The 25,130-nt window shown below is 45.1% G+C and overlaps 2 long non-coding RNA genes across 16 annotated transcripts in view; one reads left to right on the forward strand and one right to left on the reverse strand.

Moving 5' to 3' along the window:
* LOC123287650 (uncharacterized) overlaps positions 1-25,130 on the forward strand; it is a 216,701-nt gene that overhangs the window by 133,065 nt on the left and 58,506 nt on the right. The gene's annotated exons all lie outside the window — the stretch shown is intronic.
* The window catches only part of LOC139045923 (uncharacterized), a 45,021-nt gene continuing 36,596 nt past the window's right edge, over positions 16,706-25,130 (reverse strand). Inside the window, exon 4 of the long non-coding RNA XR_011505361.1 lies at positions 16,706-23,712. This is a non-coding gene — a long non-coding RNA (uncharacterized lncRNA). The remainder of the gene's footprint in view (positions 23,713-25,130) is intronic.

The following is a 25,130-nucleotide window of genomic DNA, read 5'->3' on the forward strand; positions in this document are numbered from 1 at the left end:
TGAATTTCTTTTGGAGAGTGACCATATTTTATACATTTTTACATCTTCAACAGGGCCAGCACAGTGGCTGGGACATAGCTGGGGCTCAATCAATATTTGTTGAATTGGATGGAGTGAAGCAATGATGTCCTCCTGATTGGGGTCTTTCAGACTAAATCCTTTCTAGTTCTCACCCCTCCCTAAATGGATCAGATCATTCTATAGCCATAGGAAGCTTGGAAACTCCCTAGCTTTGGGCAGGGAAATTCCCACCCCAGTGTGGTTGATTCCAGATTAATCACATTGGTGATTTTCCTGCTCAAGGTGTCCAGAGACAGACTTTTTCACAGATGGACTCAATTGTCCTTTCAAATGTTTTATCTTTGGCCCTGTGTGCATTCTTCTGAATGTCCATTCAAACCCCCATTTCTGTTTAACTTGAAACCTGCTGCTTCTTGTTTAGATGTAGAGAGTACCTTCTTAGGGTGTTTGCCTTCAAATTACTCCCAGGGTTGAAGATAGCAGCTGAGATTTTCTCTCCTCTTTTGTTTCTGTAGACTACCAGTCTCTCAACATAGAAAGGAGAACTGGCTTCTGGTTCTGGCTCTGCTGCTAATTACTTTGAGCAAATCTCTTCTTTCTCTGGATTGCTTTCCTCACATTAAGTGAAAGCCTAGATTAGATTAGAGATCCACAAGCTATGGCCCACAGTTTGTTTGTGTCAATAAAGTTTTATTGGCACACAGTCACTCCCACTGGTTTAACTTTGTCTATGGCTGCTTTTGCATTAGAAGGGTAGTGTTGAGAATTGCCACAGAGGCAGTACAGTTCGAAAAGACTGAAACATTTACAATCCAGTCCTTTCCAGAAAAAGTTTGCCAACTCTTGGAATAGATGGTTTCTTAAGGCCCTTTTAGTTTTAACATTCATGCCATGATGTTTAGCTGGCACTACTGAACATTCCTTATAAACAGGCATTGCCCCGTTGTGGGCGATAAGTGCCACTAGGATTCCTGGACATGACTGAGAGGGTCCCTGTCTGACATCAAGCCACAGGAAAATCCATCCTGAGCAAGTTCTTGTCTTCTTGTTTCTCTTCCAGTGCTTCCCACTGCAACTGGGAGAGAGGCTAGGTCGGTGCAGGAATGTTGAAGCAGGCTCCTCTCTGGCTCGTTTCTTTAGGCATGCCACATAGTCAGCTGGAATTCAGTCATACTGTTTTGCCCCTCTGTATGGGTTCATAATCTCTTATGTGAAATTCCTAAATCCAAAATTCGCTGAAAATAGATTTTTTCCACAAATCATGTGATAGCCATACTTAACCCAAGAAGGTATGAGATCGTTGTTGGCCTTCTTAAAATCCGACTTAATGTGAATGTTGATAGGTTGTACTGCAGAAGTAGAAATGTATTTAATCCTGGGTGCAGTCCTGGGGGGTGTGTGCGCCATGTTCCCTTTCTAAAGTCTGGAAATTTCTGAATTCTGAATCACATCTGTCCCTGAGGTTTTGGGTTAGGGATTGTGGACCCCTATTTCTTTTTATGATTAACTTTTATTTATGGCAAGCATTCAAAAGTGTATAAAATGAGTTAATTTAAGCAAAAAATACACAAAGTAAATAATAAGAAGAAGGGTGCTCAGATCTGGCTTAAATTGTAGTGTGGTACAGAAATGACTAAAGTTTAGGAAAACCTGTGCTGAGGGGTATTTTCCATCCCTTTAATGACCTCTCAACTCTTTTTTTCTCCTTCTTTTCCTTACTCTACTCCGTAATCACCAAGCCGCTCTCTTACTGCCTCCAAACCCAGAGCATCTCTGTGTGATGGTTAGTTAATGAACAATCCCGTCTTACCCATAAAACCATATGTGGCGCCAAGAGCTCATTTGACATTCCCAACACTTTCAGAGACCAACTTCGAGGTCGCCGAGGACCCTTGCAGGAAGGAGCTCCCCCGGAGATCCAGGGTCGGGGGGAGGAATTGCGCATCTCAGAGTCAGGATCCTGGGGAATGGTTTGGGGTGAAGGTGGTGAGGTGGCTTCGAGGTCATACTTGAAGAGTATGGGTTCTGAAAGGGGCCAGTTCAACCCTTTTGAAGGGCAATATCCCTGGCTTTAAGTAGTTCTTAAAACGCCAAACATTAGCTCCCACAAATGAGGGAGGTTTGAACCTAAACCCGATTACAGCCCAGAGTGGCGAGGCGTCCAAGGTGCTATAAAGAAATGATGTTATAATGTCCAAGGGATGCCATTAAAACTCTGTTTACAAACCAAATGTGCCAGAGAATGGGTCAGGGAAAGAATTATTAGCAACAAAGCTATTTGATCTCTTTTATGATCCAGTGAGTCATATCGCTCCGTGCTCTAGAAGGTGAATAATGAAAACCTCAAGCCTGTTGATTTATAAACAGGCCCAGAATTCCCTGTTCTTTAACCTCAGATGCTCTCTTAAGTGTGACTTACCCTAAATCAAATGTGACATCAGATGCCACTGGGCCTCTCCCTCCTCCGGAGAGGTAATTGAAGAGGTGATTGGCGTGTAGTGTGCATAAAATCCCCATTCAAGATGACGGATCGCTGTGGGAAGGGTCAATGGCCAGGACTTAGAGACATGGCTTTGTTTCTGTGTGCCCCTCATCTGCAGGGCTCGGGGCTCCAAAGCTGTCTTTGTTCAGGCTCCTGCATTCTCAGTAGACCCAGGAAAGGGAGACTCAGGGGTGGACATAACACTCTGTCCAACAACCACAACTTTGGCCCCTTCTCCCTCTTAAAGAGGTTACGAGGAGCAAGACCAATCTGGGTTTCCATCTGAACTCTACCCGTTACTGAATGTAACCTCAGGGAAGTTACTTAAGGCCTCTGAGCTTCACTTTCCACGCCTATAAAATGACACAGCCATGGTTTAAGGGGTTACTTTGTACCCGCACCACGCTAAGCTGCTTTCTACATGCCACGTGCCAGCTTTTTCAATCCTCACAACCACCATGCTGACGTGATCATGACCTGACCGTGTGGTAGACACTCTTCTAATAACTTTTATTTTTTTTTTTCAAGGTTTTATTTTTCCTTTTTCTCCCCAAAGCCCCCTGGTACATAGTTGTGTATTTTTAGTTGTGGGTCCTTCTGGTTGTGGCATGTGGGACGCCACCTCAGCATGGCCTGATGAGCAGTGCCATGTCCGCACCCAGGATCTGAACCAGCAAAGCCCTGGGCCCCTGAGCAGAGTGCAGGAACTTAACCACTCGGCCATGGGGCCCGCCCCTGTTCAAAGAACTTTGCATCTGTTTGCTTATTTGATCCTCACAATAACTCCATGAGGTGGTGCTAAGATCAGGATCCCACAGAAGATGCTGAGACAGGATTTGAGTGTAAGTGGTTAAGTTGGGAGATCTCAGGATGCACCATAAGGAAGTAAGAATGTTAGATTGTAAAGGGAAGAAGCTAGTCAAGCCCCGCCTTCGCCCCATAATGTCAGCCTCCCTACTGTGAGCAACTGGGGATCTTTAGGAAGAGAGCATAGAACGTACCCAGAGATGTCTCACCAGAGGGTGAGGAAGTTGGGGTAGTTATGTGCCAACTCTCGTCCACCATGGCAGGGGCTCCTTCAGGAGTCATAACCCCCGGCGCTCCCAGCTTGCCCCACATGCAGGCCGAGTGGGTCCTGGGGGGACAGAGAAATCCTTCAGGCAAAGACTTTTAAGTGCTTGCAGTTGGAAGCCATTGCATTGGCCCAAATGGGAATGGTGTAGAGAGGGTATGGGGGTGTCCCCACAGTATCCACTACAGGTCCATGCCAAGGACAAGAAGACTGAGCCACAGAGAATTTAGAGTCTTCCTAAAGGCTCCCCAGCTGGTAAGTGGGGGAGCCAGGATCTGAATCCACTGGTCTTCTGACTTCAGGGTCCCCAGTGAATGCTCTGGGCTCCGCGTCATAACCTTTCACAGAAGGTACTGCTGTCCCATTTCACAAATGGTGACTTGGAAGTTCGGAGGGGTGAATTGACTTTGTCCCATAGCAAATTAGCCACTGGTCCAGGACTGAAACTTAGCCCCCATTGACTTCAAAGTCAGAGTCAGCTTCAGCACGCTGCATCCCTTTTGTCTGCCGAGGGATCCTGAGTTGTCCTGAGTGGGAGCAATGCCCCAGTGTCTTGAACCAGAGGCTCAGGCTATAAGGATAGGAAGAAGGTTCAGGCTGTCTCATTTCCTTAAGGTCATCATCATGGCTGGAGGTGAGGGGCGGCCATGGGCAGAGCTTGGCCTGTGTGCCCAAACTCACTCAAAGCTCTAATCCCATTCAATCTGATTCCAGTCCCTAGATCTGGCATGACTCAGCTCTTTATTGCTTCCATCTCCTCTTGTCACCCAGGTCATCCTTCATGCTATTTGGGCATGTCAAAAATTATGCATCTTTGAAGCAGCACTGGCAGGAAAGTCTATAATTATGTGTCCTAAAATGGGATCTTTGAGGCCTTTAAGCAGAAACTCTACCTCCTTTGCTCCTTCCTCTTTGCCTCCCCTTCAAGGAGTGACACACAGAAAAAAAAGAAAGTCCCACCAGGCTCACAGCACCCTGGCAGACAGGGCAGAGAGCTGCATTAAGAAACCGCACGGCGCTTGTAGATGCTCTTGACATGCTGTGGTTTTCTGGTCCGCTTTGCTAGACTGTGCCCAGCAGTCCCGGAGCAGTTTGTCATTGTACATAAAACTCACATCACATCCCGAATCAGCCTGTTACCCCGCGGAGCCAACTGCCTGGCCATTTTCATGTAAAACCAGCAAAAACAGACTGTCTGGTGAAGTCAGAAAACATACAGACGCCTGAGCATCTTCTTTTTTGCAGAAATAATAAATGACAACAGCACTGAGACTGACTGGGGCCGGGTGATGACAAGAAAAAGCCCCAGTATCTTCTAAGCCCTGGTGGGAGATTAGGCCTGGCCCTTGATGATCTTGGGCACGTGCCTTCCTCTCTCTGGGGCTCCTCTGTTTTCTCATCAGTAAAATGAAAATGTTGGGCTAGAAATGAATCTGAAGTTTCTTTCCAGAATTTGGGTATTGTATGAGGTTGCTGGGGCTGCTGTAACCAAGGACCATAAACTTAGTGGCTTACAACAACTGAAGATTACTCTCTCACAGTTCTGGAGGCTGATGTCTGAAATCAAGGTGTGGGCAAGGCTGGGCTCCCTCTGAAGACTCCTGGGCAGAATCCTTCCCTGCCTCTCCAGCTTCTGGTGGTGGCCTGCAACCCTTGGCTTTCCTTGGCTTGCAGCTTCATCACTCGAATCTCTGCCTCCATCTTCACAGAGCCTTCTCCCCTGTGTGTACCTCTGTTGGTGTTCACAGTTCCCTCTTCTTATAAGGACACCAGTCATATTGCATTAGAACTCACCCTGCTCACATCTGCAAAGACCTTATTTCTAAATAAGGTCACGTCACAGGTACCAGGGGCGAGGACTTCAACATACTTTCTGGAGAACATACTTCAACCCAAAGCAGGATTACTGAGTGCTTTCCTAGTAAACTGACTTAGGGAGGTTCATTTCTGAAATGTGAACTAAGAGACGTTGATGGCTTGGGCTTCATGGAGAAGAAACTGGCAAAACAAGAGCAGGGACCAGGATTAACTGCAACCAGGGCTGACATTAAGCTGGGATGCAGTGGTACCACTTTACAGGTTGTTAAAATAGCAGGGGACCTACCCTCTGGCCCTGAGATGTCTCTGTCCGTGCGCTCCCCTGTCCCCTGGCTGCCGTGGTGACAGGATGATTTGTTCGGAATTTTTCCATTACTAGAGTTTCTGATTGGTTTTGGTGACTATGCTGGGCAATACAGGGGACCCATTGTGATGTCAGGACACCTTCAGTGGAAGCCGAGGCTAGGGTGGATGAGTGCCACCTTCCCCCACATGCTGGCCATCCACTATAAACTCCATGAGAGCAGGGATGTTTGTCTTGTTCACTGATGTATGACCAGTGCCTGGTTCAGGCAATTAGGGGCTGGAACCTATAATAGATGCTCAATAAACGTTTGTTGAATGAACACACAAAGTCTCGGACAAAGCCGATGACAAACACAAGCAAAGGAAGCCTCAAGAAGGAATTTGCCCGCACCAAAATACTCTCTTAAAATGTTCAGAGTTCTAAAATTTTGAGTCCATGCATTCAAAAAACAGCCATCTCGTAACTTGGGGTGCGTCCAACCCTTCTACATCTTTGTAGCCACTGAGACATTGTCCCCATTTTCCAGCTAAGGCTACTGAGACTGAGAGAGGCTGAAGGCTGGAAGGCTTCAAAAGAAGTGGCAGCAACTAGAACCCTGGCCACACCCTCCCAGCATGGCTGGGCCTTTTCTCTGTTCCACACTCTAAGGGAATCACGTGATTTGTCTCCCACCTCCACCCCATGCATAATCACATATTTCCTCGTGTGATTACATAAGTAAAGCCTGTCACCCCGACAGACTGGGAACTCTGTATTGTTCAGATGCTTGAAATTGTTCGTGGCATTGAGTAGGTGCTTGTTGTAGGCAGCTTCCAAGATGGCCCTCAATGAGCCTTGCCTTCTGGTGTTCTTGCCCTTGTGGAGTCCCCTCACTTGTTGAATAGGGCTGACCTGTGTATCCAAGGACGTATTGTGAAAATAATGGTATGCAACATAAAAGACATTGCAGCTTCCACCTTGCTGTCTCTTAGGTCACTTCAGGTAGCACATAGCTGGCACACAAGAAAGATGTGTTGTTCTGTCCTCTCTGCGTCTGTCTCTCTGCACTATTTTTGGAGGTCTGGCACTGTTTTACGGGTTCTGTCCTTGTGTTGTGTGCCTTCGCTGCTACACCTGTGGTTCCTGGCTTTCCCTCCCCCAAGCAGATGAAGTGAACTCACCCTCCAAGAGACTTGGAGCTGCCAGGACTCAGACCCCTCCCCCCCCCACCATCAGCATGAGCCTCCTCTGTTTGGAGAGATGAGAATAGCATTGGTGACTTGCTTTCCTTCCGCTCATAATTGCTAAGCCTGTGTTTCACGGGGTAAAGAAACCTCCTGGAGAACCCATTCTTTGCTCCTTGGTCAGCAAAGAAACCTGCTTTCACCCCAATTTTGGAACTAAAAAAGTCAGTTCTGAACCAAACTAAAACTCATTTCCACCACTCCCCTGCATGGGGACCTTGGGCATGTCACTTAGCCTCCCTGAGCCTCAGTTTCCCCATCTGTAAAAAGGGAACGACTGTAGTTCTTACCTTCTAGTAAGCACTTCAACAAGACAGTGCTTGGTACTATGTTTGACACTAGTAAGTGCTTCATAAATATCGGGTGGGTTACCATTGTTAGTGTTTTTATCGTGTGAGGTGCTAAATTATGCCTCTCTTTCCTAAAAGATTCTGTTCTCATGGAAAACATGGCTCCAGGCGAGATGAATCTCAGTTCTCCTTCCCACACATACCATACAGAGCACTCCCTTGAACTTCAAAGAGAAGCCCCTGCCGGGAAGCTGGGCTTGTTATAAGTGCGTGCAGCGGGAGAAAGATGGGAGCTGCCGCAAGGACCTCTGAGCAGCTGTTTGGTATCACACCGGGGTGGCCAAGCCTCCAGGGACAGGCTTGTTTACTCCTTGCAGATAACATCTCAAATGGACCGTAGGGAAGGATGAGAAGTATGCTCAGGGTCAACCTTCACCTTTGTAGTTGTTTAAATATCGATTATAATGCATCTGAGGCTGATTTGGGCGAGGGTGAGGAGCGAGCGATGTGTTTGAAGATATTCCATCTATCCACTTGGAAACTTCATTTAGAGAGTCTTAAATCTCTTAACAAAATGGGCAGTTCTCAACAGTCGTTTTTCTGGTTAAGAAAGTGTTAAGCAGCTCCTCGTTAACAATGCTGATTGTTGCAAACTCTTTTTAAGGTACTAAAGGCCTTCTCCATCTTAATTAAATTTGCCAGGGAATATTAATAGAAGATTGAGCTTTCTCACTGGTTGGAATGGGAGCAGGATGCTAATTGGATTTCAGGAAATCAGGATTCCACAGACAGAGATGGTTGGGAAAACAGCTTGTTTAAAAAATGCGGTCGTTGTCTTAACAGCAGGACTTCGCAGGGTCATCATCTACTCATAGGCATTTTGATTTTTTCTCCCTGAGAAGGATCTAGTAGGCCACATTTCTGCCAACACTTTTGGACCATGGAATCTTTAATTTATGAAGCACGTTGTAAGATTAGCATTCTGGGGAACATTTTGGTCAAGGCTATCACATGAAATAAAATAAATAAAGTACTTAGAACAGTGCATACAGCACATATAAATGCTTGGTAAGCAGCAAATATCGTTACTGTTCTTACAGAGGGGGGTTGAACTTCAAAGTCACCTCCAGGTCTCAAAATATCTATGATTCTAGATACAGTGTCCTCACTGAAAGTGATGTGGGCTTGTTGGCTTGGAAGAAATGAAAAAAAGAATTGGAATCTAATAACTAATCAGGCAAGTCAAATAATCTCCCAGATAAACTTCAGGCCAGCCATTGCAGCATTTGGACGAAATGAGTTGTCTTGCAAAGGTGGTAAACTCTAGTGGACCCTGGGTTGAAGCCGTGTCCTACTTGGACGTGCATTAGCTAGGAACATATGGAAACCACCTCACTGCCTGGGCCCTGGGCTTCTTAACCACCCAACATAAACAAGAGATGAAAATATCGTCTTGCCGTTCGAAGTGTGGTCCACAGACCAGCAGCGTTGGCGTCGCCTGGGCGTTCTTCTCTCTCTTGCCGAGAATTAGGTTCTTTCCCATATCCTTCCCGCTTTCAGGTTTTGTTTGGCGCCTTGGTGAAGTGGCCGCTTACTTGGCCAGATGTACCTAAACAATTTGGAGCTCCAGGTCAAGAGGGCAGTTCCTGTTTTAGGGAGAAAGCTGGTGCTGATTCTAATTTTCATCTCTGGTTCTGCTCTGTATGAAAAAACCTCATCAACCTGGAAGACGAATGTTCCTGCTTTCAACTCGGAGTCCCCTGTCACCTCCCTGACCCCTGGCTCTCTCTCTCTCTCCTTCTCTCTTCTTGTCCATAATAAAACAGCAACATGATCAGACCCTGGAATGTGCTTTGGCACGAGGAGTAAACTCAGGCAACTTGGTTTATTAACTGTTTCCATGGGAGAGAACTTTTAGGGCCAAACAGATATTTACAAATATTGAAAGCACTGTGCCGATCCCCAGCAGTGTCATGGCTGTCTGGAGATAAATAGCTTCTCAGAGAAGTTGTGCTTTTCTCCACACCCTCTCATCCTCCATCCGGATCATCTATCCTGCTCTCAGCTGGATCATCTTATAATGAGAATGTCTCCAGACGAAATTCTTCACTGCCTTTGGGAGTTCAGGACCTGAGAACATAGGATTTACTACTTTGGGGGCTGAGACTAGAAATGGGGTTTTGAAAGATGAACATTTTGGTGTATTCTGTGATTTAGCCAGCTGAGAGTCTTTGTGAGTAGAGATGAGCATCCCTTAAGGGGTGTTCCCAGCTTCACAGTTCCTCAGAGCGGTCAGAGGGCTGAGTTCAGAGTGATTATAGTCGCATCTTCTTGCTCCATGTATTCATTCATTTGACAAATGTGCAATGAATCCCCTGCACATGCAAGGCAATGCACTCAGACCCGGAGTTACCACATTATATCTGTCGGGATTCTGACAGAAAGTAAACATCATTGAAAGTCCTTCAAGCAGAGATAATTTAATGCAGGGGATTGATTCCATAAGTGATGGAAGAGCAGAGGAGGCAAACAGGGAAAGTGAGGCAACTCACAGAATACCAATAGGAGGAAATCACTGCTACCCTTATGGAAAGGGGCAAAAAGAGGAACTTGTATTATCAGAGCCCAGGTGCCAGGACCTCCAAATGGAGTCAAGGCCATGGAGTAGCTATAGCTGCTACCAAAGCAGGATGGGTGAGTGGAGTAGGAAATAGTTCGGCTGCTTCCTCTTGCTTCCCTCCAACTCTTCCACTGGTGCCTCTCATTGGCTGAGCCTGCCAGGAAGCGAGAAGGCAAAGGAGCTTGGGAAATGTAGTTCCCTGTGATTTGGAGCAGGCACAGGGCTGGCACAAGTGGTGAAAACGGGTTCTCTTGGAAAGATGTGGGTGCCAACTATTGCCTGGCCCTACCCGTACACTTGACATCCATCTCCCAAATCAAAAGTGAATGTAAAGGGTGAGAGATGACGATCTTCCAATTTTTGTTTTTCATCTGAAAATTTGGGAACTTGCCAAAGAGAAAGCAAGCTCACACCTCAGATGAAAACCCACTTAGTAGATGAGCAAAAACTTGGACGAATGAGTGCCCCCCAAACTGAACGTAACACTGTGGCTTCCTCCAGCCATGAAAACACCTTTCCTTGTACTAATAAGAAGTAATATTTATTGAATGCTTGGCAAGTCATTGTGCTAAGTGCTTTCCATGCATTATCTCATTAAGCCTTCCATCATTAGCCCTTGCATCAATCCCATGAGGTAGTACTCTTATTGTACCCAATTTAAGATTAGCAATCCAAGATCCAGCTAGGTTAAATCGCTTTCACTTATCACATTGCCAGGAACGGGTAGAACTGGATTTGGAGAAAGTTAATCTGACTTCAGAACCCCTATTTAACCACTCCTCTATACTGCCTCTAATTTCTTTGTTTTGACCATGGGAAATGCAAAATGAAGGTGTTTTTAATTGTGCAGCCGATAAAAGGAAAACGACACTATCTTGGGAAGGATATAGTTCTGCTGCTAGAGGAGCGACCCCAAATGACCATAGCTTAAATGAGGTTGACACTTATTCCTCTTGCACAGGAGAGACTGTGCCAGCTGGTATGGCAGCTCTGAACCTTGGAGTTTTCAGGGGCTCAGCCTTCTTCCATCTCTTTTCTTCATCATCCTTGGGTATTTTCTTTGTTGACACTTTTCTAGGTATTTTACACGAAGTCTGTAGTCTAGCCAGTGGAAAGAGGAAAATGAAGGCAGGGGAGAAATGCCCCTTCAGTCTATGGACATGATGGGAAATGGCACACATTTTTCTTGGTCCCATTGACCAGAACATAATCATGTATTCCCATCTAGCTGCAAGGGAGGCTGGAAATGGGCAGCCTGGCTAAAATCCAATTATTCTATCCATAGAATAGAAAAGGAAAGCTGATATGGAGGGACAACTCTGATTCTGCTTGCAGACACCTGTCTTTTTACTTCAATTTCCTGGTTGGGAAGCTTTTCCATGTTTCATCTCAACTAATGTGCAAATCTTCAATTGGGGCTTGTTTTGTCCACAATTTACACAGGAGGCGCCTGAGGACAAGAGAGGTGAAAAGATTTGCTTCAGGTCACCAAATGAGTCAATTATGTGGGGAATGAGGTCTGAAGGAGAATTAATTTTATAATTGGTCATTCACTTCTGAATTCTCTTTTATAGTATAGATGGCTTTTTGCTTCCAGATATAACCTCATTACTGTGTTAGAGTTAGATAATAAATTCTCATGTGATGAAGACCCCAGGCCTATAAACACCCTTTGTTTCATGCTCATTGCTGTTCAACTATTAGAAATTATGACTGAGAATATTACAAACCCCAGTCTTTTGACATTTGCACAATTCCAGCAAGTCTGAACTAAATAATTCATATGAAACAATAAAAAAGTAAGTGGGAGAGCTTGAGTGTCTGCAGGGTTTAGTGAAGAAATATGTGGTTTTGTGGACAGAAACTCACCCAGTCTAGCTCAAGCCAAGAGGATTAACCGTAACATGCATCACATGACATCCTGTGCACTCTAGGGTTGGAAACGAAGTTTAGGAGGTCCCATTAGTTGGGAATTCATTGTCTGAGCCCATGTTGCAGAGAGTTGTATAATGAAGCAAACATCATCATGATATGAAAAAAATTACCAATAAACTCATCACTTATACACATATTCCCTCCCAACACATCCCCTCCCCCAACTTTATACAAATGTAGCTACCCACCAGTGCATCGACACCTTTGCCGGACACTCCCTCATAGATCGCCAGCTGCTGTAGGTATCTGACAGTACTATGCAAATACGATGCAAACGGATTGCAAAGTGGAATTGCAAATCCTGCAAAGGATTCAGGATTTCATAAAGTGGATGAAAATTTTGCTGGAGAGCATCTCTAATTACAAGCAAAGCATTTGATGGATGAGAATGTGGTAGCATCAGGCCAGTTGACACGGCAGGTGCTTCAAATGAGAATGATTTGTGTATCGAAGGATTAAGAGAGGATTTAGGAAAATTTATGAAGCCCTCCAGTATTCCTGAAAAATTACCCTCTTTATGATCCTGCTGCAAAAAGTCAAATGTGAAGGGAATGTGTCATCTTATGATATTGTGTTATCTATCCGTCTACCTCTCTATCTATCTAGTCTCAGAAACTTGCCAAAACTTGATTCAAGCTTTGTTCATCCTAAGAATTAGAAAATGATTGACATAGCTCGACTGTTGTTAGATATGATAAAATAACTTTTTTAAATGATTTTCAGTTTGAAGAGTTTTCAAACTCCTGGGTCCCTTGAATGGTTTATTAGATTGTGAAGTTCGTTGAACATTCCTTCCTCCAAGGTGGGGATGTAGATCTTGACTTGCCTGTCGGCCATGTAGCTTTTAGCTGGCCGGAAGGGATCGCTGTGCAAAGGAAATGTGGTGGGAGAGCATCAATTCTTGGCAGCCTTTCTGGGCACTCGAGTAATAAGGATGCTGCTGCTGCTGCTAACAAAAGCATCAACAAACATTAATTAGGCTGTTCGTATATTCCAGGCGCTATGTTATGTCATTCAGTCCTCACCTAACTCTACATGGTGACTACTGTTTTAGCCCCATTTAATTGTTGAAGGTATTAAGGTTTAACAAAGCTAAATATTTTGCCACTAAGTTTCAACATTTGGTCCTTTGGGAGACTAAATTCCCTCTTTTTTAAAGTGTAGTAAAAACACAACAAATTTTTAAGTGTACAGTATGGTATTGTACACAGATCTCTAGAACTTATCCATCTTGCATAACTGAAACATGGTATTCTTTGAACAACACCTCCTCATGTCCCCTCCCCCCAGCCCATGGCAACCACCATTCTACACTCCAATTCTATGAGTTTGGCTATTTTAGATTCCTCATGTACGTGGACTCATACAATGTTTGTCTTTCTCTGACTGGTTTATTTCACTTAGCATGATGTCCTCTAGGTTCCTCCATGTTGTCGCCTGTGGCAGGATTTCCTTCTTTTGTTAAGGCTAATACTCCATTGTATGTATATACCACATTTTCTTTGCGCTAAATTCCCTTTTGATTCTTGCAAGTTGATCAAACCTAGAAAGGTAATTGGGAGACACTGTAGCATGGATCTGAGAACAAAATCAATCAAGAGTCACCCCTTACTAGTTAAAAAACGTTGGGCCAGCCCGGTGGCTCAGGGGTTAAGTGAGCACGTTCCACTTCAGCAGCCTGGGGTTTGCCAGTTTGGATCCTGGGTGCAGACATGGCACCGCTTGGCAAAGCCATGCTGTGGTAGGTGTCCCACATATAAAGTAGAGGAAGATGGGCACGAATGTTAGCTCAGGGCCAGTCTTCCTCAGCAAAAAGAGGAGGATTGGCAGCAGATGTTAGCTCAGGGCTAATCTTCCTCAAAAAAAACCCCTTGTGAAAGTGACTTAACCTGTGTCACATTATTACCACTATTTCTTTGTGTTGAGAGCATTTAAGATCTACTCTGTTAGCAACTGTAGAGTATATAGCACAGTATTATTAACTGTAATCGCCATGCCGTTCGTGAGATCCCCAGAACTTACTCATCTTGTAACTGGAAGTTTGTACTCTTGGTTAGAATGATTTTGATGTCGTTTTTCTTCTTACAGTCTCAAAGCCAAATCTAGCCAAATCTCCCTATCTCTCATCACCTCTCCCGAGTTTTGCTCACAAGAATAACTCACATATGCACTTCAGGTTACAAAATACAAAGAATGTTACATTTATTCTCCTACTTTAGACCCACAGTGGCTCTGGGATGTAGGAAGGAATGACTAACCCCATTTGCAGATATAGAAAGTGAGGCTCAGAGAGGTTAAGTGACTGGCCTAAGATTACACAGCTAGCAAGCATTCTTTCTCATAGTGCTAGCATTATTCCTGACCCCAAACTTCTATTCTACTTTCCCAGCCTGGTCTCACCATCCACTACTCATTGTAAGCCTGCCGATGCCTGTCTTACAGCCTTCTTGGTGGAGGCAATCGCTTATTTATTCTTGCCTATTTCCCTACCAACTTAAAATTTAGCAGTGTGAATTAAGTGAACACTAAGTTGGTCTTTTCAGTGAGGGCACCCTTAGGTCACTTAGATACCAGGCTGTCAGGAAGGGCTAGCCACGTCTCTGCAAACTCAGCAATCACACTGTTGATGCTTTCCTTATGTATCATCCAAGCATGGCAAATGCAGTTACCCGGTGACATCCGTGCCCAAAGTTGAACTTATTTACAGTAACTACACCTGCTTCTCTAGCCAGGAGCTCCTGTGTAATTGAGTGGACCGGGCAGGAATTAGATCTGGGCCCATGATCTATACAGCCTGCCCATAGCTTAATCTATGTCAATTATTTCCGCTGATCGCTGTTCTGGAGCAAAATGTAACCATGTGGCTTTTGAAAGGCCAAAAGAAGGGGCAGCAGCTGATGCATTCAGAAGAGGGTCATCAGGATGACATGACTTGTCAGTCCTGCAACTAGAATAGCTTTGGGGTGGGCTTGGTTATTTTTCACATAAACTCCATGTGACCTCCTCCCCTTTCCTGACATCCTGGGCATTTTCTTCTCCAAGAAGCTTTCCGTTCCCCCCCAACAGTATCCACCCTGCATTGGCATATCTTTATTTGTCCATCTCTCTGACTAGAGTTTCCTGGACACAAGGATTGTGTCTTGTTTATTTCTGTATCACTGGCATGTCATTCAGGGCTTGGCACACAGCAGACGCAGAGGGATTGCTAAATTGTTGAACTGGAAGTAACTGGAAGGAAAGGGGCGCCACCCTAATGCTCCATGCCCTCCCCCACACAGTTTCCTTCTTCTTTCTCACTAATGTCAGCATAGGGTGCGACATAATTGGTCGTCAGTAATGAACTTGGTGTGCCAGCATTGAGATGGGATGTGAAAGGTCACCTGAACTGGCCTGGAAACAAGTCCTTGATCAAGGGGTCCAAAGCTTTCTTTTTTCTAACTGGGACCCTGAATACTGTAGTTTTCTTTTGGAGTGTCCAATTGTATAATTACCAAATTGAAGGCTCTGAGAAGTCCTGTCCTAATAAAGAAACTAGAATCATTTCTTTAACTTAACATTCTACTAATTATTTTGACCATGGGACCATTTTTTCATGTCACCTCCTTTAGCAAAGTCCCTTTGAAAATGTCATGGTGGAGGGGTGTGTGACAGGGTGGGTGGGGGCGGGCTTGGTCTCTTTTGGAGAACTTTACTGTTCTCTTCGTAAGAATGTAGTTTGCCATGCATCCCTGGGCTCTGTCATCCAGGTGCTCTCAGACTCACCCTCTATTAGCCATGACTGTGTTGCTTGCAAGTGGCAGAAATTTAACTAAGGAAAAACAAAAAAGAACCAAAAAGTAATTTATTGGCTCATCTAACTGTAAACTTCAGAAAAAGACTCCAACAGTAGCACTCTCTCTCTCTTCCTCTTTTGCTCTCTCTCTCTCCATCTTTAACTCTGTTTCTCTTTCTATATTGGTATTGTTTTCTTCTACAACAAATGAGCTTATTCCTTCACTGAGTATGGGAAGGAAAGGGTCATGGTCACAGGCAGTTTTGAACTTACATTATCCCACCATAGGAACTCCAGAGGAAAAAACTCCTTTTCTCTAGCATTTTTGTAAAAATTCCCCAGGCAAAGAATATGATTGGCCAGTTTGTGTTAACCCCTCCCCCTTCCCTATGTCACTCATTCTGGCCTTTGGGATAGGATTCTATAATATCCAGTTTGAGTGACGCCCCTACACCAATGGACAGGGGGCTGGGAGAATTTGTGATTTTCAGCCCCTAAAACCTCAGGGAATGGGTTTCCCAAAGAAAGAGGGAATGCTCTTTCAAGAAGACAGGTTGGGGATGGAATGCCAGGCAGGCAAACATAACAGATGCCATTATACCTTCTTATGCTATCCTCTTGTAACTTTTGACTTTTGTGTAGCAGCCCTTCAGGAATTTACATTATGCAAGATGACAGAAATAGTCGTTTGCTCTCTAGCTGGGCCATGCTCAGTTAGCGAGTCTGAGAGAATTTCTTTTGGGATGTGAAATGAATCAATATTCCTTGGATCTGAGGCTCAGTCATCTCGTAGAATAGAGCTCTCCTTGAGGGAGAACAAAATATGTCACAGCCTAAAGACGTCAGCATACCCCAGGATCTCATTTTACCAGGCGTCTCAGATCCTATCGAGTGAAGTAGGTTATTTTTTTTCTCTATGGAAAGGCTACTCAGGTTAGTCCACCAGTATAACCACCTTGAGAAAGCCTAACGTGACTCTCTCAGCCAGTTATCATTCCCACAATCCCCTTCTGTGAAGATTGAGTGATTTTCTTTTGGGGCGGTGCTCACATCGGCGACTACTTGAATCAAGGCTCTTTGGCGTATGAGGATATATGGCTACTCAAACAAGTTCAAGTTAAAAGGAGTTTTATTGTAAGATTATTCTCAATACAGTCATGCGTCACTTAACAATGGGGATATATTTTGAGAAATGCATCATTAGGTGATTTCGTGATTGTGCGAGCATCACAGACTGCACTCGCACAAACCTAGATGATACAGCCTACTACACACCTAGGCTGTGTGGTACTCATCTTATGGGACCACTGCTGGATATTTGGTCTGGCATTGACTGAAACGCCATTATGTGCTACACGACTGTACTAGAAAATAATATTAGTTATTATTATTAAGGGGTATAAATTATCTCAGAGCAGAAAGGTAAGTGGGAGAAGGACACCTTGAGAGATCTGGAATTGAGAACCGGACAGCAAAAGCCACCATTTCTCCCTCTCCGGGGCCCTCTGGCCTCTTTCATCTTTGCTCTCCTCTGGAGTCCACTCGGTTCTTCTTGCACCTGGCCCATCACTGCTCTGGGTGGCTGGGCTTATGGCCTCATCACTCCCCATCACGACCTCTCTACGTCCACTGACCCATATCAACCAGCAGCTTGGTTTACCAATTCTAAATTCTTTGAACAGGATTTATGGCCTGGATCATGTCTTGGTGGACAGAGCCCTATATGACACACGGGTGACTGGCCAGCATATGGATGGTCTCCAGCGGGTCAGGTTTCCTCCCCCGGACCAGCCTGGGGCAGGGAGCACGTGACCTGCAGCCTGCTCATTGAAGGCTGTGGACAGGCATTCGCCCAGGAACTGTGGGCAGCCAGTTGACTTCTTTCTTACTCCACACTATCAGGGTAAGACACTGGGCTAGCATGACCCACAATTTTAATAAAATAAAGAGAAAGCACATCTCCAGTTCAGCTGGCAAAGCACGAATGCTCACTCAGTTCAATAAATGTGTCTGGAGGGGCAATTATGTGCCCAGCACCCGGTCCAGCAGCAAGGCTAATCAAAGGTAAATTCTTTCCCCTTAAAACCACAAAGGTCTATCACCCCTCTGTACAACACACCCCAGAGGAGAGTTTTCATCCATTTGTACAGGAAGGAAGTACTCAGAAGAGTAGTACCTCCTGAGACTCTTGCAACGACCAGGTCCGTGCAACAGCAATTTGGGACAAAGCATGCTAATGAACACCAGCTCATATTTGCATAGTGATTTATCCAGGGGGATCTAACATTTTACAAAGCTCACGCACACGCTGCAGTGTTCACAGTTACCTTGCAAGGCAATTGCCATTATTGTTACTGTAGATGAGGAGACGAGGACCAGAGAAGTTGTCCAACCTGCCCGAGGACCCCAGCCTGAGAACTCAGCTTAGTCTTCTGCCTCCATGGGTTGTCCTAGCCCTCGCCACAATAGCAGTGATGAAGGCTGGGTGGCGAATGCTGGACCCATCCTGTATCTATATATTATTTTTCTTCTAATGAGTCACTTAAAATTCTACATGTTAGTTAATATAAGATGTTCCTGCCATGACATGAGTTCTATTCTTCTTAATTCATCTTAGTGTAATAAGCGTTAAAATGGGACTTTCTGAGGTTTGGCTAGGGGTCAAAAGCAATCAGTCTGAACATTCCCAGCTTCCAAAGGGAGGTGTTAAAACTTCAACCACTTGGATGAGCGGTCCAAAAGAATGGGTGGAAATAAGATTTCCAACACTTTGCCCTTGACGGTACCTGAAGGTTCCAGGCTGACGCTTCCTGCCACATGGTCCGCTTGGCCCACATCTGCTCCATGGGCAACGTTCACACTAGCTTTGTCCCCTGACTGCTGGAAGTGCAGGGCTCTATCCACAGTGGTTATGTCTCCTGGCTCCATCTCAGTCATAGCCTCTCCTGGTGAGGGGACTTCAAGGAAACCATTCAATGAGCTTATCTACTGGTCTTTATTTCCTTGGGACCTCAGCCGAAACTAAGACAAGGAGAGAGTCCTATTTTAGCATCTTGGTACCCTTGAGCTTTCTTTCCAAATGCAAAGAACCCCTTTGGTTAATAAAGGAGAAATATCTGAAATCCAGGTTCAAACCCAAAGTTGATGATGATGCTAATATTAATAACTGATGCAATTTATTGAATGTTTCCCATTTGACCAGATTTCAGGCCATGCATTGGCCGCTACTCATGTAATCCTATTTAATTATTGTTACAACTATAGGAGGTAGACATTATTACGCACTTCATAGATGTGGAGCTGAGACTCAGACAGAATAAGGAACTTGCCAAAGACTAAGCAAGAAGTCAGTGTTACAGGCGGAACTTGAAGAGATGCTCTCATCATGAATTCCTGGTTGGGATGAGCAGGTGAGGCCCACACTTAGGACAGGTCTGAGCTTCTGGGTCTTTATAAGGAAGTGTCTAAATTTCATTTTTCTACTGATTTATCCCTGTGAAGACTTTGCTAGCAGAAATGATGCTCAGTCTTTCTTTTTCTTCCTTCTTTGCAGAATGAATTCAATGTGTCTATATCCACATCCATGTCCATGTCCATGTCCATATCCATACCCGTTCTTGTACCTATATCTATACCTACATCTGCGTCTACGCCTATTCCTATATTTTAACTTATCCTAAACCAGGGTTTCTCAGTTCTGCTACTACTCACATTTTTGGCTGGATAATTTTTTGTTGTTAAGGGCTGTTCTGGGCATTATAGGATGTTTAGCAGCATCCCTGGGCTGTACCCACTAGATGCCAAATAGCATCCCCGCCCCAGTTGTGACAGTGGAAAATGTCTCTAGACATTCTCAAATATCCTTTGGAGAGCAAAATTATCTCCCTTGATTGAGAACCACTATCATAGAGTAAAGAGATGACAAAACAAGTGCTGACTTACTTTTGGCTAAGGTCCTAAGATCATAGATTTCAAAGGACCACCACATTTCAAAGCAAGGGGCTAAGTCACCTAGGCAAGATTTTCAAAGGAAGTGACTAAAAACCAGAGTGTGGTCCCAATGGCCTTAACCAGAGGCAACTCAATGAACATATCCTCCAAGTCATGCCACAGGGTAAACCTCCTTCACCCCCACTTATAGCCCAAGTCATGACTTCTTCCCTGGTTTCTTCTCTCCATTTATTCTTGGCCTGTTCAGGAAGGGGATGGCAGCACTCGTGGTCTACTCATTTATCATTTTAGTTGTTTTGTTTTTCAGTCCACAAGCTGCCCTGTCCCTATCTAATCAGGGGGCTGCTTCCTGTTTTTGTTCACTGCCATTCGTCCTGCTGGAGCGATTTTTATCATCAAACAGTATGAAAATAGAATGTTAGGAATTGGCACCCTTCTCCCGTTGAAAGGCCATGGGACTGGCCAGTTGGCTTGGGCAGAAGATACGGAAACAGCATGAGATCCAGCCACGTATTGTCTGCAAGACAAATACCAAAGTAGCCCTCTCGTTCCCTTCACATGGACTCCCCTCAAAAAATAAAAATAATGATGCAATTTGTTTAAACCTAAAGACATGTATTTACAAGCACTTCATGGTCCTTCTTCCTGGAGAGCGGGGGGAATTCTCATAGTTTGATGAATGGGTTCCTTCTGCCATCTGGAATGTGCACGAAGATGGGCATTCCCATTCAAGGGTGGCTCTTGACTTCCTCCCTGGTCAACGTCTGCAGCCCGGAAGGAGCCATGGTTCTCAGTATTGAAGGAGAATGGCGGTTTGTGGATGAGGACGTTGAGTTCAGATCTCTTGGTGAGCAGGAAAACTCAATGACGTAAAGGCCTGAGAAAGACTTTTTCTATAGGTTCAGCCATTTGCGGGTGCGTGACCTTAGGTTACTTACTATCTGCCTGGTGGGAGAAAGGGTGGCAATGGTTAAAATGTGTTTTGATGCCATCAGTCCTCCTCGGTGACTTCTAATTCAAAGTGTTGGGTGGGTGCTCATGTGTCAAGCACCTACTGGGTGGCTGGCATCAGGGGAGCTGCTGTGAGGGAAGGGCAAGAAACAGGAGACCAAGAAGGAGAAAGCATAGTCTCTATGTAGTGAACAGTTCCACATTTTTCAAGACTCAGCCGTATTTGCATTTCTTTTACATCGTCATTGACAAACCCAGCTTCTCCATCTCTTATTCCTCATTAAACAAAAAAATGACCCCAAGTTCAACACCCCAATGAGCCCATTTCTTACACATCATTACAAATCTGACCTATGGCTGTAAATATGTGGCTCGCATGTCTTCATTCTCCATCCCAGACCCAAGGCAGACATTGCTAATCAATCATGACATTCTTTCCCCCAGTTGTTGCTGTGGCTTTAGGATCCTTCTCAGAACAACACTCCAAAGTCAGAGGTGTTGTCCTCTTGTCCCCATTGGAAGCTCCCATTCCTTCAGAAACTGTCAGCTTCATGCTAAGCAAAGAGGAAACCAGTTGAATTAATTCACACCAATGTGCAAACTGCTCTTTACCTTTTCCTTACTTTAGACTTGCCAGATAAAATACAGAGTGCCCAGTTACATTAGAGTTTCAGATAAATAATTAAGAATTTTTAGTATAAGTATGCCCCCAAGTATTGTATGGGACATCCTTGTACTAAAAGATTATTCATTGTTCATCTGCAATTCAAATTTTACTGGGAGTCTCGTATTTTTATTTGTGAACTCTGGCACCACTACCTAATGTCCACTTTTAAAAGCTGAGTTGGGAGGCTGTAAACTATATAAATCTGTAACATTGTCATTTCAGACCTGGGCCACGAAGAGCTGAGACTTTTCTTGTAGATCTTGGGAGGGGAAATAATTTGGGGTCTGCTGTTGGTTGGGAAGGAGAGTCTTTCTTCATTTTGAAATTACACTCCATCTTCCCACTCAGCCTATAAGCCAAGTAGTGGGGACTGAGACACGTCAGGCTCATAAAAGCTCAATAACTTTTTTTTTTTTAATTAATGTTATGATAGATTACAACCTTGTGAGATTTCAGTTGTACATTTTTGTTATGTTGTGGGATAGCTTTTGGGTAAAAGTCTCCTTCAGCATTGCTTTGGGAATGGGAGCTGGCAAGACAAGTTGTTTCTAGCCAACCAAGTCTTCCTGTCACCTGCTCTGTCTTTGAGGATGTGGATTTTGTGCTCAAGAGCACAGTGGTAAGATCAGGGAGGAGGAAGAGAGGCAGAGCCCCGGGGATCTTAAAATATCTGTGCACGATTTAAGATGCCGAATGCCAACATTAAAACACTCCTCCACACCTACCTTGGCTGTGTCCACATCGCCTTCTCAGACAGAGCTGGTCTTTACATGGCACATACAGGTATGGCCTGTCTGGTTGTTTCCAGCAGGCACATTTTCTGATGGATGGCACCACACCCCGCAAGATATGAAATGTGTTGTTACTATCCCTAATTTTAAAGCGTGCAAAGGTGACAGGTGGGCATGGATATTTGATAGCAAGTTCTCTTCCTTGAACAGTGGTTCTCAAACTTTTCTGCACATTTGAGTCACGTGGAGAGATTTTACAAATCGCGATGCTTGGATTACTCCCCAGACCAATCAAATCAGAATGCCTGGGGGTAAGGGCCAGGCATAGGTGTCTTTTGAAGTTATCTAGATGACCAATGTGTGGCCAAATTTGAGGACCACTGGTTTCTGCTAGACGTGTTTCTTCTGCTCCAGCAAACGCGTTCTCAGCTAGACATCCAGGGATGTGACTGGGGGAAAAGTCGCCCTTCCTTGTCCAGCCAGGGGGAGGACGAGGGAGGGGGGTCCCCTCAGGATAGAGTGGCATTGTTTTGTATCAGTTTCTGGCTTTCTAGCTTGGCTGGGCTGGCGGAACAAAGAAGGCTTCATGCAGGACAAAAGCCCACTGTTTCACCTAATGAGGAACAGTTGAGAGGTCTGGAGACAGCACCCCATCAGTGAGGGACAGAGGGCGGCAGAAGAGAGGGTTGTCGGCCCACATAATGAAGACCAGTTGAGAGGTGCCGGCCAGACACCAGACTCGCCTTTCTTTGTGAGCCCCCAACACCACCCCCTCCCACCTCTCCTGTCTCAAGAGGCTTGGCTCTGCTTCCAGAGAGAGAGAGTGAGAGACATGCTTAGATTCATCTGTCACAGTGACGGGTCCCGACCCCGTGACCTCTTGAGCCGTGCCCTCCGGCCTCTGGTTTTGACCTTTCCAAAGAGCCCTCAGTCTTTGGCCAGAAGGTCCCTATTGACTACCTGCTAGCGGCCACCTGCTGAAGCAGCCCCTGAGAAATTAAACCCGGCAAATGGTTCACCAGGGAGTCTTTGAGGCTTTGCTGGATGGAGTGCTGTGTCCGGGGCCCATGAACCAATCTCTCTAATTGTCTGCTGCAAGACACCTTTCCACATCTTTTTAGGACTTGGGGCTTCGTTGAACTTGGAGGCTTGTAAAAAGCAACACTGCGGGACCAAGAAGGAGGAGGAGAGTTGTTGGGGAGGCCTCTAACTTCCACCCGCTTGTCTCCAAGCCTTGCTGGGAAGAGGAGGGCATGAGCAGGCAGATGAGCCAGAAGGATTTTACTCTCCCAGGGTGCTGGCTTCCAGAAACCCAGCCAGCTACTGTAGGAGTCCCACTTTTGGACCTTTATGGGAACGAAGTGTCCATAGCTCCATAAGCAAGCCTGCATTTATCCAGACCTTTGAGTCCCTCCCTAGGTCAGTGCAGAGGTTGTACCATATGCACTCGCCATTTTTATGGGTTAAAAATGGTCAAATATTGGAAGTTTCATATAATTTAAGCTAATAACTAAATTTGGGTAAATTGTATCTTCTCTAAAGAAAAAAGTGAAGATATATCAGTGATATCTCTGTTGTTGTAGAAGATTACCCTCAACTTAGAGGCTTAAAAGGACAAACATTTATCATCTCACAGTTTCAGAGAGTCAGACATTTGGGAGCTGCTTAGCTGGGTGGGTCTGGTTCAAGGTCCCTGGAAGGTGTAGTTGAGAAGCCAGGGCTGCGGTTTCACCCGAAGGCTTGACTGGGGTTGGAAGATCCATTTGCAAGAGGGTTCACTCATACGGCTGTTTGCAAGAACCTCCGTTCCTTGCCAAATGGGTCTCTGCACAGGGCTGCTTGCGTGTCTTCATAACAGGACAGCTGGTCTCCCTGTGAATGAGTCATACAAGAGAGAGTGAGGAGGAAGCTGCGTTACCTTTTATGATCCAGTCTTAGAAGTCACACCATGGTGTTTCCACAGTATCCTCTTGGTTACACAGGTCAGCCCTATTCAGTGTAGGAGGGGAGCATACAAGTATGTGAACATCAAAAGGCAAGGGTCATTGGGTCCCATCTCAGAGGCTGGCTTCCACAGAAGGAGCTTGTTTTCCACCCTCCTCTGCAATGTAATAATTTATTGCTCCGTGGCCACTTGCTCTCCACACTTCCTGATGCATCTTGATAGTATTTGAAGGCTGAGTCTCTTTGTCACTCCTCTCCCCCTGCCTCTACTGTATTAAATAGGAGTCTGGCTAGCCAGGAGCTCTTAGAACTTGTAGCTAGAGGAGTAGCTGGAACAGACAGTGTCAGCAAACACAGACGTCCTTCGCTTTCGGCCTCCAGGGTTTTGGTGCTCAAATCCTCACTTAAGGAAATTCCAAGTCTGACAAGAGGAACAAAAGTATGGCATTTATTTTGTGATTGATTTATTAGCTGTAGTTAAGCCTCTCAAGTAATGCTACCTTGTACATTTTCCCACCAGCAATCATATGTCACCTACTAAGCAAGAACGAGATAGTCGTAGCTGGTTGTATTTATTGGGTATTTATTGTGTGCTGGACTCTTGCCTGAGGGCTTTGCCTCCCTTATCTCATTTAATTCTCATAATGACCCCGGATTGTAGGCACTATTATTGTCTTAGTTTATGGAAAATGAGACTCAGAAAGGTTGAAGATTGTTTGCTCTCACATGACTGTTACAGAGTTGGAGTTTGAAAGCAAATGTGTGACTTTGGAGTCTGAGCTTATAACCATGATAATGAACCACCTTGAAGGACGAGTGGGGAGGTTACAAGAGATGGCCCCTAATATCCATTCCACACTATGATTCAGTGATTCCAGACTTGGTTCCTGCTATGTCATTGCAGCTTAGGCTGTCTGGAAGTGAACCCTGAGTTGGAGATTAGCATGCAGGAGGTTTATTAGGAAGAGCTTTCAGGATCTATATCTGTGGAAGGGAGGGAAAGAAACCAGGATTAGGTGGAAGAAACAGCTGAGCTGCAGTGCATGAGGGACAGCTTCAGTCAACCCTATGGGGTGCTCTGGAGCTGAAATGGTCCTTCATAGGTGTCCCAAGATGTCCCAAGTCTCACCCCAAGTTGGGGTGAGAAGTCTGGTCTCTTATACCCTCATGTTGACCAGTCACCAAGTGTGGACCTCATCCATTTTGTCCTTCTTCCATCTTGGAACTCCCCAAAGAGGGCTAACTCCTGAGGACCACTCCCAAGAACGATGAGAATAAGTACTTCTTTCATAAAGGGGGATCTGGGTGGCGTGTCACATCATTCTATGTCAATTTCTAACTTAATT

Source organism: Equus asinus, chromosome 8, assembly GCF_041296235.1.
Source record: "Equus asinus isolate D_3611 breed Donkey chromosome 8, EquAss-T2T_v2, whole genome shotgun sequence".
Classification (NCBI taxonomy): Eukaryota; Metazoa; Chordata; class Mammalia; order Perissodactyla; family Equidae; genus Equus; species Equus asinus.